We start from the raw sequence: 14,884 nt of genomic DNA, 5'->3' as shown, positions 1-14,884 counted from the left end.
GGAGGTAAGGTTTTTATTGTCTTTTCCATTTTTAAAGTTTATTTTTATCTATCATGTGCACACAAGGTGTAGGGGGAGAGAATTGTCCTCCACAGAATGATTGTGTTAGGATCCTCTTCTCCTGCCCTCTAGTTTGTCAGGATCTTGGGCTTACTCAGGTGCCTGATGTGTTTCAGGTAAGCTGGGACAGGGCTGGCCATGTGTCTTCCAGCACTGTAGCTTAATATACTACCAACTGCTCTACCAAGGCTAAGCATCATCGTCTTTTTAAACTTAAAAATGAGAAAGTGAAGAGATTTTGATAGCAGCTCATCAAACTGAAAAATTTATCTTGGATTAAATTTATTATCCTCAGGTGTATTTCTGTGGTGTTAACCATATGTTGCCTGACATAATGAATATATTTCCTAAATATTTACTGACAATGTAAAACATACAGGTTTATATGTGATATAGCTCATAAAATAAATTATACATACCAGGTACTAGGGGTCTTAAGTACTTAAATGCTAGAAAATGTTATTGTATATATATATGTATGTACATGTATATAATCATAAAAACAAAAATAAGGTAACATTTTGGTTTCCTTAGATCTTACAATTATTATACACATAAATTATAAAAAGTATAAATACTTTACATACAAGAGTCAGATATTATTCTCTAAAAATCCTATGATTTATGTTGTTTTGTATTTACTATTTTATACTTTGTATTCTTCTTTCTACCTTACCCCATTCCCAGCATAAAATGCAGTGATTAAGAAAAATTGTTTAAGTTTTTGTACCTAGAATATTTCTTTAACTACTTAATATTTTGCTGGATATAAAATTAATGCAGTGTCTTTTCTTTCTTTTTTAGACTCTAAAAAAAATGAATGCTATGCTTGACAAAATGTCTCAAGATGCCAAGAAAATACTTTCTAACCAAGAAATGTTAATTTTCATGTAATTATTTGTACTATATATATTGCTTTTATTAGTCGTTCAGGTCAGGAATTTAAAGAATGTTTTATAAGGCAATAAGGCAACCATGAGTTTACATTGATACTTGAAACTGATACACTGTTGTAGACTTTTAATGTAATTTTTATATGTACATATTTTTCTGCCAAAAAAGTCGTTGGTACTAGTCTAATGTGTATTTCAGTGAACTTCTCCTCACCCACCATATGGGTTTTCTACTTAATTGATACTAGTCTAATATGTAATCTGTTATTTTAATTTACAGGAGTAGTATGGGAGAAAGGATTTTAGATGCTGGAGGTATGTGTTTTCAAAATTTTAAAGTATTCTAAATTTATAAGTAGTATATAATACCCCTATAATCAAAATATTAACATTATAATATAGTGAAATATGAAGGAATTATGTTTATGTGCAATCAAACCATTTTAAAATTAATAAAAATAAATAAGTGAAAAAAAAATTGGGGGGGGACACCAGCAGTTAGCATAATGGCTATGTCGCTGGACTCCCACGTAGCTGACCATGGTTCGTGTCCCGGACCCGGTGGCTTAAAACTCACGCCGGGCACATGCGCATGCGTGCCCAAGATCCCAAGAGGAGAATGGAGGAGAAGGGATTGCGGCGTGGCCATTCCCCCTGGGGGATGATTTCTCGCTTTCTATCTCTCTGTCTCTCTCTGTCTGGCGAGTGCACGCACTCTATAGCGAAAACCTCTCCAAAAAAAATTTGATGTAATAATTTACATGTAGAGTAACCCATAGTTTAAAGTACTCTGCAATAACTGTAAACATCATGTAACACAAAACCAAAACAAAGATTCTTCAATTTATACCTACTGTATAAGTTATTTTACAACTCCAATAATAATGAAATAGCAGAAGCTAAATATTTTGGTGTTTTTTAAAGTTTTTTTTATTATTTTAATGTTACTCTTTAGTAAGATTGTTTTGTTATTTGGGTTGCATTGGTTTTTTGTGTTTTTTTTTTTGTTGTTTTTTAATATGTATGTAAAAGTTTTTACGTTTGGATGCATGTACTTGCCAGAGATAGAAACAGGCACAGTGAGAGGGAAAGTGACAAGTCACCCTCCAGAGCAATGGTCTTGCTGCAATCCCTTCTCCATTCACCTCCTGGGATCTTGGGCACACGTACACATGCGCCTAGCATGATTTTCAGGCCACCAAGTCCAAAACTTGAACTGCGGTTGACCATCTGAGAATCCAGCAATGTAACCACTACGCCATCTTCTGGTCCTATGTTGACTACTTTAATAATGAGCTACAACAAAAGATGAGTAAATTACACTGGTATCCTCCTTATTTCCCTTGCTTATTGTAATGTCTTATAAAATAGATGCACATTTATATCTTAGTTTTTCATAATTTCAAGTTCTAAGTTAATGAACCATTTTTTTATAGATTATGATTTACAGGTAGGCATCGTAGAAGCTTTATGTAGAATGACCACAGAAAAACAAAGACAAGAACTGGCATGTCAGTGGTTTCCAATGGACTTTATTGCTAATGCATTCAAAGGAATTAAAGATTCTGAATTTGAAACAGTAAGTAGCCGCAAAAATAGCAGAAATTAGCAAATTCTAAACAATTATAATGATTTTTAAAGTAATTTCTTTCTTTTAAAATTAGGATTGCAGGATATTTCTTAACCTGGTAAACGGCATGCTTGGAGACAAGAGGAGGTAAACTCAGCAATGTAGAATCATTTATTGCTAAAGAAAAAGAACTCAGAGGGAGTACTCAGTGCTGTTCTGTTCTGCTTGAGTGTGAAATACGTATGGATATTTAATTTAAAACAATATTTTACTATAACATCATTTAGTAAATTAACTACAGTGGTAGTCTGAAATAATCTCCCACAGGCCTTATTTTGTTTTGTGCTTTTTAGAAGAAAAAAATTCATTTTTATGTAATTAAAATTAATAACTGTCCAAAATTGCTTTACTATATTTCAGATTGCATATACATTATTAGTTAGTATTGAGGACTAATAAAAATCTAGACATATATATTACTTGCCTCCTTCATCTCCATGCTAGAATTAAAAGATATAGCAAACAAATCATCTTTCGCTATAATTAACATACCATAAATAGAATCTTCCTATTTGACCTCAAGAATGGGCATGAAAGCACATGAAATGTAAATTTTTATTATTTTTTAAAATTATTTTATTTGTCTTTATTTATTTATTTTATTTGACCAGAGAAGGACAGAGGGTGAGATTGAGAGAGAGAGAAAAGTGAAAAAGCAAGCCACCAGGTCTGGGACTTGAACTGTGGTTGGCCATGTGGGAGTCCAGTGCCCCTAACTACCACGCTACCTGCTAGCCCCAATTTTTATTATTTTTACTAATGACAGAACAACAGAGTATTTACAGTGTCTTGTATCGTATACATTTCAAAACACATTTATTGAATAAATCAGTTCACATTTACTTTGCCTACAAAGAGAAAAGATATTAGAGAACTTCAAGAAGTTCGTGGAAAATGGAATTAAAATGCATTTATTTTGGCGCAAAAATTTTTTTAAATACATGAATAGTTTTTTCATAATACACATTCTCTGTGAATATTCTGAAGAACTCTTATAAGGTGATAAGTATAAAGTATCGTAACTCTTAGATTTGAATCATAAGTTCCCTTTTTCCTAGCCTAACATTGGACAAATTATTTAATTTTACTTGCCTCAGTTTCCTTTGCTGTCATGTGAGAACACTGATAATATTTACCTCTTTTGCTTGCTGTGAAGATTAAATAAGATAATAATATGGTAAATGTTTAAAATAGTATCTAACCAAGAAAGTGTTTTGTGAATTAGTACTAACAGAATTGTTACTTCTATTCTTTTTCCAACTGAGTCTCATGGGAACTTTCATTGTATTAATACCATTAGCTAAATTAGGAGTCTTTGCTCATATTTGGCAACACACACAGGAAATCTGGTGTAGTCACAGAATGGTAGGCTGACTAGTATCCTCAAAGTAATATACTTTTCTTTACAAATTTTCCTTAAAAATTTATTTTGAGAAGTAATAAAGAGGGAGATAAGATTTTATTTAAATTATTATAAACACTGCCTAATTTCCTTTTGATTCAAAGAGTGATTTACATGGCTAGATGAGAGTGCTATGTACCCTTAACTAATTTTCTTAAACTACTTTTTTCAGAGTCTTTACATTTCCTTGTTTATCAGCATTTCTTGGTAAATATGAGGTAAGTTTTACTTTGAATATATATTTTAGTTACTTGATGAATTTTGATGCAAGAATCAAAATCAAGTGAATTGTAGAGTTATAAATTGGTGAGAAATTTTAAAAGGGTGGGACCAGCAGTTAGCGTAATGGCTATGTCGCTGGACTCCCATGTAGTCAACCGCGGTTTGAGGCCCGGACCTGGTGGCTTAAACTCAGGCCAGGCATGTGTGCGTGCGTGCCCAAGATCCCAAGAGGAGAATGGAGGAGAAGGGATTGCGGGTGGCCATACCCCCTGGGGGGTGATTTCTCACTTTCTGTCTCTATGTCTCTCTCTCTCTCTCTGTCTGGCGAACACATGCACCCTATAGCGAAAACCTCTCCAAAAACAAAAGAAATTAAAAAAGGGTCACAATTAGATCACAAATACAACTGCTCTTATATTCTATATCTGACAGTGACACCAAGACAAAAATTTTAAAACAACATATCTGTAGCCAAGAAACTAAAATATAAAGGCTGTAGTTGTCCAGATTTTTTCTTTTCTTTTCTTTTTCTTTTTCTTTTTTTTTTTTTTTTGTTTTTTGTTTTGTTTTTTTTTTTTTTTTTTTTTTTTTTTTTTTTTTTTTTTTTTGGTAAATTTTGCTATAGGATGCATTGGAAAGATGGAGAGAGACAGAAAGTGAGAAATCACTCCCCAGGGAGAATTGCCACTCCACAATCCCTTCTCCATCATTACCCATTTCCACTCTTGGGATTTGGGGCATGCACACACACATGCACCCAGCATGAGTTTTAAGCTGCCAGGTCCAGGACTTGAACCATGGCCAACTACATGGGAGTCCAACAACATAACCATTACACTATCTTCTGATCCCCTCTTCTTTTTCTTTAACCAAACTGTTATGGAATTATCATTCATGAATACATTTAAACTAATAGCAAGCTCTGTTAGTACTTGGAATATTTTTTATTTCTTGGAGTTAGCTAATTTCTGTATAAAATATTAAAGTAGTGTTTTATTTTATTGTTTCTAAAGTTACCTAAATGTTATGCTTGTCTACTCTTTCCTCACCTTCTAGCTATACTTTTAATCTTTTGAAAAAGATTCAACTACAAACATAACATAATCATAACTTACTGTTGTCGTTTTGAAAGCATGCTATAAACTAGTTTTATATGTTTATTTTACTAGCTGCAAATACCATCAGATGAAAAACTTGAGGAATTTTGGATTGATTTTAATCTTGGAAGCCAGACCTTATCATTCTACATTGCTGGAGATAATGATGTGAGCTTTATTACTTCTGTACTAGTCTATATGTATGTTGTTAAAAAGCATTCAATAGTACTTGTTAAAGCATGGTAAGACTGCATTCAGGACCAATGTAATAGGTATAGGGACCACAGCAAGGGAGTTCTTGGAGTTGGGAAGAAAGATTGGACTCTACCACAGCATGGGCAAATAGGAATTTAAAGCCAAGGAAGAAGAGGAAATATCAGGAGGATTCTGGCTAATCTAACTCAACAGTGTTCTTGCTGAAGACAAACATATGTGATCAGATATCACTTGGTGGGGTGTGTGTGTGTGTGTGGAGAATGACGAACCTGATCAGATATTGAGGATATCAGTAATTGATGGGGGGGGGTGTCCTGGCTAAAGTGATTTAGCAAGATTCTTTTGCTAAAATTGGATTTTACAAGGACTTGTACAGATGGGCATAGCAGAAGGTGCTGAAGCCTGACTGAAATTTGGCCAAGCAAAGTATCTTTGTTAATGAGTATATCAAAAACATTCTAATGCACTTTAAGAATGTGGGTTCTGGGGTCAGCAGTTAGCATAATGGCTATGTCGCTGGACTCCCATGTAGTCGACCATGGTTCAAGTCCTGGACCCGGTGGCTTAAACTCATGCAGGGTGCATGTGTGTGTGTGCCCTAGATCCCGAGAGGAGAATGGAGGAGAAGGGATTGCAGCATGGACATCCCCCCTGGGGGTGGAGTTTGATTTCTCGCTTTCTGCCTCTGTCTCTCTATCTTACTGGTGAGTGCACATGCCCTATAGCAAAAACCTCTTAAAAAAAAAAATGTGGATTTTGGGACCAGCAAATGGCATAATGGTTATGTCGCTGGACTCCCATGCAGTCAACCATGGTTCAAGTTCCAGACCCACTGGCTTAAAAACTCATTCTAGGCACATGTACTCACATGCCCAAGATCCCAAGAGGAGAATGGAGGAGAAGGGATTGCAGCTTGACCATCCCCACAAGGGGGAGGTGATTTCTCGCTTTCTGTCACTCTGGGGAGTATATACTCTCTATAGCAAAAATCTCTCTCTAAAAAGAATGTGGATTCCTTTATATTTTTAATGTGTTTTAGCTGTTCTGTTCTTTTAATAGATTACAATATTAGTTCTAGTACTTTTGATTGGCATGGTAATGTACCAAGCTAATTAAAAATGAAAATGATTTCTGTTACTGTAACAGAAAAATTAATGCTAAAATTTAATACTAATTCCTAACGTATGCTTTTCAGAAATAAATTATGTTTTAGTGACAGATGTAATTTTACATTTACATGAACAAAATGAATTTACTTTGCAAAAGATAAGTTACTCAAATACAGAGTAATTGAAAATTAAAAATAACAGATAATGTAAGTGGTTTTAATTTATTAATCCATAAAATCTTCTCTTTGAGAATAATAGATTTATTTTTATGGTAGCATTTGGAAGTGACTTTTTAGTTTTCTTTCTGTGCTATATTATAGCTATGCTTAAACCATCTAAACAGGTGGCATATCTGCAGACATTTCTTTGTCTTTATTTACATTTAATCATTATATATTTTTTTACAGCATACAATATGATTTTTCAATGTATATGTACACTACATGTCAGTCAAGTCTAAGATAACACTATACATATTGTCCTCAATAGATAACTTCCCATTCATGTGTCTATTGTTTTTCTTTTTTTAAAATAATTTTTTATTTTATTTATTTTAATTTGATCAGTGAGAGACAGAGAGAGTGGGAGAGAGAGAGAGAGAGATGGAAAGTGAGAGAGCAAACCGCCAGGCCCAGGACTCAAACCAAGGTCAGCCATGTGGGAGTCCAGCGCCCTTAACCACCACACCATCTGCTGGCCCCATGTGTCTATTGTTTTTCATTTTCCTTTTCCTCAGAGCCACCCTCCCATCCCCTTTGGAGATCCCCAATGATTAGTATGTTGCAGTCTCTCTCTCTATCTAGATCTAGCAGTCTTTCTGTCATGTATTTGGGTGTTTCTGTTTTAGGCACATTAATATTTATAAGTGTTATATCTTCTTGGCAAATTAGTCCTTTCTGTACTATACTGTGGCCTTTTTCGTCTCTTCTTAACAGTTTTTGTCTTGAAGTCTGTTTTGTCTGATACCAGTATCATGACTGGCCTCTTTGGGTTTCAGTTTGCATGGAATATCTTTTCCAACTCTTCACTTTCAGTCTTTGTATGTCTTTATTAGTCAGGTGTGTTTCTTTTAAGCAGCATATAGAGGGTTCCTGTTTTTTTTAATCCATTCAGCCAATCTGTGTCTTTTAATTGGAGAATTTAGTACATTAACATTTAATATTATTATTGATGTTTGTGGGCTTACCACTACCATTTTGTTAGTCATTTTCTTTTCCTTTTTGTGTATGTGTTGTGTTCTCTTAATTCTCTTGTCAATCTTTCATTTTCCTAACATAGTTTGCCCTTGAAGAGTACTTCTTAAAGAACTTGACCAGTGTTGGTAAATTCTTTTAGTATTTGTTTGAGAATTTTAGTTCTTCCTATTTGACCAATAATCTTGATTTTTTTTCTTTTTTTCTTAGTGTTTTGATTGTATCTTCCTATTCTTTCTTTGCCTGGACTGTGTCAGGCAAAGAGACTGGTAAAGGAGTAGAAAAGCTTTTTCGTGAAGTACTTTAGAAAACTTTACAAATGTATAGAAACATGCAGATATCCAGATCCAGGAAACACAAAGAATGCCAGATAGAATCAACATAAGATCCTTCCATGGCACATCATAGTCAGATCGGTAAAAATCAAAGACAAAGGCAATATTCCAAAAATGGAAGAGAGAAACATCAAGTTACTTACACATGTTATCCTATTAGGCTAGTATCAGACTTTATATCTCCGCTGAGGAGAATCCTTGAGCCGTTGTTTCTTATAGCTACCCCTTCATATTTGGTATATAGGCATATTTCTAGCTCAGATCATGTAGTTGCTTTGCCAAAATACAAAGAAGAAGTAATTAGCATTTACTAATTGGTTGTAGCCAGTGTTATTATATTAAGACTTTAGTCTTTATGTTTCATTTTTTTGTAGAATCCTGCTTTTTGTTCTAGGTAAGTTCATCATAGATGAACATTAACCAAGTTCTTCTTAGGATTTCCACATACCTTCATTTCTTTTTATTTGAAAGTGCTTTCTTAGAATGCTTGAAAGAAATTGAGTTTCAGTAACCAGCCCTGCTTTTCTGGGGCACAGTTTTGATTAGTGTGTTCTTCCTGTAACATTGTGGAAGTGTTCAGGAACTAAAATTTCATTTTGAGAGAAGACAGCACTATTGATATATTCCTTGCCTTCATTCAATTTGATCTAATGGACGATTCAGACGGGAAAATAAGCAAATATACTATATAGCATTATATATGATAGGAAAAGTATAAAATGCATTTGTATGTATTAAATGCTACTGTGTTCCAGACGCTGATCAAGATGTTGGAGGAGGACCAGCAGGTGGCGTGGAAGTTAAGGCAGCTAGATCCCACATGGCCAGCTGTGTGGTTTGAATATGGACCTGGCCTCTTGAAAAGCACACTGGGCACATGTGCTTACATGCCCAAAATCCTAAGAGGAGAATGGAGGAGAAAAGGCTGTGGCATAGTTATTCTCATTTTTCCTCTCTTTATCTCTTTCTCTGTCCCTCTCTGGCAAGTGCATGCACTCTAAGGCAAACTCAAAAAAAAAAAAAACAAGATGGTGGAGGATTCTTCTTCCCAAAAGTATTTTTAGAATCTCCTCTCTTCTGAGTTTCTATAGCAGTAGTATGTTCTCTAGATGTTCCTTCTTGCTCTCTCTAGAAGCTATTTTCCCTATAGTAGCTGCTTAAATTCTTCTTTTGTCTCTCTAAAATAGTATCCAGGACTTTTTATAAACTGGTTCCTGGTGGTTTCTCTGCTATCTCTTAACATTCTCTTATGATTATTATTATCCAGTCACATTCATTATTTTCTATTCCTTTAACACCAATATGAGCCTTGAATAGCTGTACACAAGAAAAGTTAGTTCTCTGGTCTTAGAAGTCTCACATTGTATGGGGAAAATAAACCACAAATGAACAATAACTACTATAAGGGAAATAAAACAGGATAATGTGATATGCTGTGGCTGTGAGGCTACTTTATATTGAGTGACTAGAGAATACTTCTCTACTGAGTTAACATTTGTGTAGATATTTCGGTAGGAATGAACTAAGATACAGGGATCTGGGGGAAGTGTTCTAAGCAGAGAGATAAGGTGCACCCTGGTGCTTCAGTGTATGAGGAAGAATCACTTTGGAGTTAGCAAAAAGCAATCAGTAGGTGTTGAGTAGATCAGCTGCCATATACTTAACAGAGCAGGTTTTTGTTTCTTTTTTTAAGGTTTTTGCCATAGTGTGTATGCTTTTGCCAGAGAGACAGTGAGAGGGAAAGTGAGACATCACACACACACACACACACCCCACCAGGGATGATAGCTGTGCTGCAATACCTCCTTCTCCATTCTCTTGGGATTTTGGCCATGCACGCACATTTACCAGGGTGATTTTCAAGTCGCCAGATTCAGGACTTGAACTGCAGTCAGCCATGTAGGACCTTCAACACCTTAAACGCCATGCCACCTGCTAGCCCCAATGGAGCAGATTTTTTACACACAGGAAACATGAGGCTGCTTAAATCTTTGAGAATAAAGATTTAAGGATAACCCTCTTTCATACTGACCCTGAGGCTTTGAGCTTTTGGAGAATTAGCACTATAATTGCAAAAGCCGATAGTGATACTCTCAGAATATGACTGGTTTGGGACCAGCAGTTAACATAATGGCTATTTCGCTGGACTCCCATGTAGTCGACTGCGGTTTGAGTACTGGACCTGGTGACTTAAACTCAAGTCAGGTGCGTGTGCGTGTGTGCCCAAGATCCCAAGAGGAGAATGGAGGAGAAGGGATTGCAGCGTGGCCATCCCCCCTGGGGGTTGATTTCTTGCTTTGTGTCCCTCTGTCTCTCTCTGTCTTTCTGGCGAGCACACGTGCCCTATAGCAAAAACCTCTCCAAAAAAAAAAAAAATATGACTGGTTTCAGTAAAGGTGAAGAAGTAGAGGAAATTAATGAATAGTTGAAGATATAGAGGAATATCTATAGAGAGGATTGTTCTTACTAAGTAACAGAAGCCTTGGATTTATTCTCATGAGATTACTGGAAGGTTTTAGGGTCCCATTATTTTTGGAATGGCATCTACTTTTTACTGTAAATTCATGAATTCAGTACTATTTTGTTCAGTTATACATATTTTCTATGAAACTAGTTGGAAAGAGCCAGTATTTTAAGGTAACATTCACATGCACTGAACATTTGAATCTAAGGAAGGTCAATAGGTGAGTGATATAGTTACAGGGTGTGGAATGCCTAGTTGTAGCTGGAATTGAGAAATGCGTATGACATCACAAAATATTTCAAAGGAAAAATAAAAGGACTTGGTAACATTTTTTCATAGGGTGTCCTCTAAGTAAATAAGAACAGATAGTCATTCTTCTTTTTGCTAAAAATAGGAAACTATGACCTCATCATATCATCATTTCCTTTTTATTTACTTATTTTTTAAAATTTATTTACAGAGGGACCATGCCCTCACCAGAGAGACTGAGAGAAAGTACCCCGAATGAAAATGGTCATAACATAGTCCTTTCTCCTTCATTTCTCTGATATGTTGGGATTTTAGGCATGTATACATACTCGTCTGGCATGTGTTTCAAGCCACTGGGGTCTGAATTCAAACCAAACTGGAGTCCAACCTATTATTTCCTTTTAAGAATAAACAAATAGATTGAATATAACATGTATAATTTATTATGTGGTTAATAGAACAAAAATGTGTTCTATAAACTGGGTACTTAATGATATTAGTAATAAAAAAGCCTTTATTTTTATAACTTTAAAATGGTATTTAAAGAAACTTTAAATCAGAAGTAAATTATTTCTCATTTATGGGTAAAATCTGTTTCTGTATTTCAGGATCATCAGTGGGAAGCAGTCACTGTACCTGAGGAAAAAGTACAGATATATAGCATCGAAGGTATTAAACTTATTTTTCATAATTCTTTTCTTGACTCTTTTTTTTGAGAGAAAGATTTTTGCTATAGGACGTGTGCGCTTGTGAGACAGAGAGACAGAAAGCAGTAAATCATTCCCCTTTCCTCCACACCCCCGTCCCAGGGAGGATGGCCATGCCACAATCCTTTCTTCTCCATTCTTCTCTCAGGGTTTTGAGCACGTATGCACACATGCCTGGCGTGCGTTTTAAGCTGCCAGGTCTGGAACTCAAACCATGGTTGATTATGTGGAGGTCCAGAAAATTAACCATACACCATCTGCTGGTCTCTCTTGATTCTTATGACACGGAATAGAAGTTGCATCCTCTCTAATATAAAATAGACTAATGGAAGCAAAATCATAAATTTATCAAATTATTCAACCCCACATTGCCCCTCTAATCTTCTAACCCCCTTCTATACTTACTTCCTTTTCCGTCTAGTCTAAAACCCAGATAGGTCTGTTTGAACTTTTTCTTTCAATTTGGTCAAGGCTCTTGCCTTTCTATCCCACTTGTTTAATTCAATACAAACATCTATTTTCTCACTCCTGTAACTGGAATTGCTTTACACTGCAGGACAAAAATCACATAACTTGGCAACTGCTACTATTACAGGTTCGGGTATTAAGACATACTTTAGGCCCAACCTGTGTGGTATAATTGGCAGTAGAGTGGACTGTGGTGCTGGGAGCCATATGGCCAACTCTGGGTCCTATTCCCTGTCTGGTCAACCTGAAACATGTATGCCCAACATGATCCCGACTATCTGGAAGGTTGGGAAGGGGATCACAGCATGACCTGTCTGGGCGCTTCTTTCTCCTCCTCTCTTTCCTTCTCCCCCTCCCACCCTCTCATGTGGGCACATGTACTCTGTATCATGAATAAAATAAATAAACTTTAAAACAAACATTTATCATGAATAAAATGAACTTTAAAAAAAACATATTTTAGTCATTTCATGGTACATATAATGGTATGTCATGATGAGTTTTATTTGTATTTTCCTACTGACTGAAGAAGTTGGAACACTTTTTTTTATGTGCTTACTGGCCATTCATTATTTCTTACTTTGTGAAGTATTTATTTAAATATTTTGTCCATTTTGGGGGGACCAGCAGATGGTGTAATGGTTATATCACTAGACTCCCATGTAATTGACTGAGGTTCGAATCCCAGACTTGGCAGTTTAAAACACACTAGGTGTGTGTGCCCAAGATCCCGAGAGGAGACTGGAGAAGGGATTGCAGTGTGGCCGGGGTTGATTTCTTGTTTTATGTCTCTTGCCAGCGCACATGCCCTATAGCAAAAATATCTCAAAAAAAAAAAAAAAGAAAAGAAAGAAATATTTTGCCCAGCTTTTACTGGGCCACCTTTTTTTATTACTGTGTTTTGGAGTACTTCTATGTCTTGGATAACCAATCTTTTATGGAAATATGCTCTGTGAGTAATTTTTCTCAGTCTGTACTTGCATGTTCATTATTTTTGTGCCATTTTCAGTGAGACATTCTCAAATTTAAAGTCAACTTGATTAACTCTTTTCTTTTATGGTTATTGCTTTCTATGACATAAGACATTTTTTCTACTCCTAAGTCACAAAGATTTTCTCCTGTTTTTCTATCTTAAAATTTTGTGATTTTTATCTCTGTGCTTAGGATTATGATCCATCTTCTGTTAATATTTCGTTATGGCATAATGTGGGAACCAGAGTTAATTTTTTAATATGAATTTGCAGTTATTTGCTGAAATGATTTTCCTTTCTCCACTGAATTTATTTGGTTTATTGAAAACCATATGACTATAAGAGCACTATTTCTTAGTGTTCTGATCTAATCTGTTAATCTGCTTATCATTTCTTATACCAGTACCAAACTGTCTGGATTATTATAGATTTATGTTTAGCTTGCAGTCAGCTACTGTAAATCTTCCAACCTTGTGAGGGTTTGTTTTAGAAGTTCTAGGCCTTTTGAATTTCCCTGTAAGTTTAGAATTGGTGTTTTTTTGTTTGTTTGTTTGTTTGTTTTTGGTTGTTCCAAAAAGCCTGCTGTAATTATTATTGGGAGTGTGGATCAATATGGGTAGAAAAAACAGGTTAGCAATAATAAGTATATTTAGTCCATAAGTATGGTATATTTCTGTTACTTCATGTATCTCAGAATATCGCATTTTCTAAGGCTTTGATTTCTCTCAATAATGCTTTTTTAGGTTTTATTGTGTAAGTCTTACACATTTGATGAATTTATTCCTGAGTATTTGATCTTACCTTATGTGATTCTAAATAGAACTAATCTTTCTTTCCAAATTATTTGTTACTGGTATTTAAAAATAGAAGTGATTTTTTGAATGTTTACTTTGTTTTCTACAGCCTTGCCAAATATATATTTGGTTATAGTAGTTGTAGGGTAGATTCCTAAGGATATTCTAGGTACCTAATCAGTCACAGCACCTGCAAATATAGGTATAGTTTGCTTTCTGATTCTTGTGCATACCCTTCCTCTCTCCCTTCCTTTATTTTCCTTTATTTTAATAGATAGAACTTCCACTACAATATTGAATAAATGTAATACAAGTATAAGTATACATCTTTGCCTACTTCCTGATCTTGGCTTTGGGAAGACCTTTCAATATTTTACCATAAAGTATGTTAGTTGATGATTGAGGAAGTTGGTGTGTCTTAACACATGTCTGTACACACATGAAATTATCATGGCAATCAAGTCAATAAACACATAGCTCACCTCCCAAAGTTCTTTGTGCTCTTTTTAATCTATTCCTATCTTCTCCTGACCTACCCCCAATCATTCATTTATGTTTTCTTCACCATGGATAAATTTACATTTTCTGGAATTTATATAAGTAGAACCATACATTATATAGTAATTTTTTGTCTGCTTCCTTTTTTCAGAATACTTTTTTTAAAAAATATTTAATCATGATGCATATATGAGTAATTGTTTCTTTTTATTGTTGAATGGTACTCCATTGTATGAATAGCCATTCACCTGTTGGTAAGCATTTATAATGCTCCCAGTTTCTAACATAAATTACTGCTATAAATGATCACGTATTATTTTCTGTGTAAATATATGTTTTTATTTGTCTTGGGAAATACTAAGGAGTACAATGGTTGTGTCTTACCATAGGCATATGTTTTAAGAAACTTCCAAGATTTTGTCCAGAGTGATTTTGCCATTTTATATTTTCTGTATTACCATATGAGAGATATGGTTGTTTCATATCCTTGCCAAACATTAATATGTTAGTCCTACCTTTTTATTGTACTGACTAGAACCTTTAGACCAATGTTAATATAAATTATGAAAGCATGTA

The sequence above is a fragment of the Tupaia chinensis genome, unplaced genomic scaffold (assembly GCF_000334495.1).
Source record: "Tupaia chinensis unplaced genomic scaffold, TupChi_1.0 Scaffold000558_1, whole genome shotgun sequence".
NCBI classification, from domain to species: domain Eukaryota; kingdom Metazoa; phylum Chordata; class Mammalia; order Scandentia; family Tupaiidae; genus Tupaia; species Tupaia belangeri.
This window is presented reverse-complemented; position numbering follows the sequence as displayed.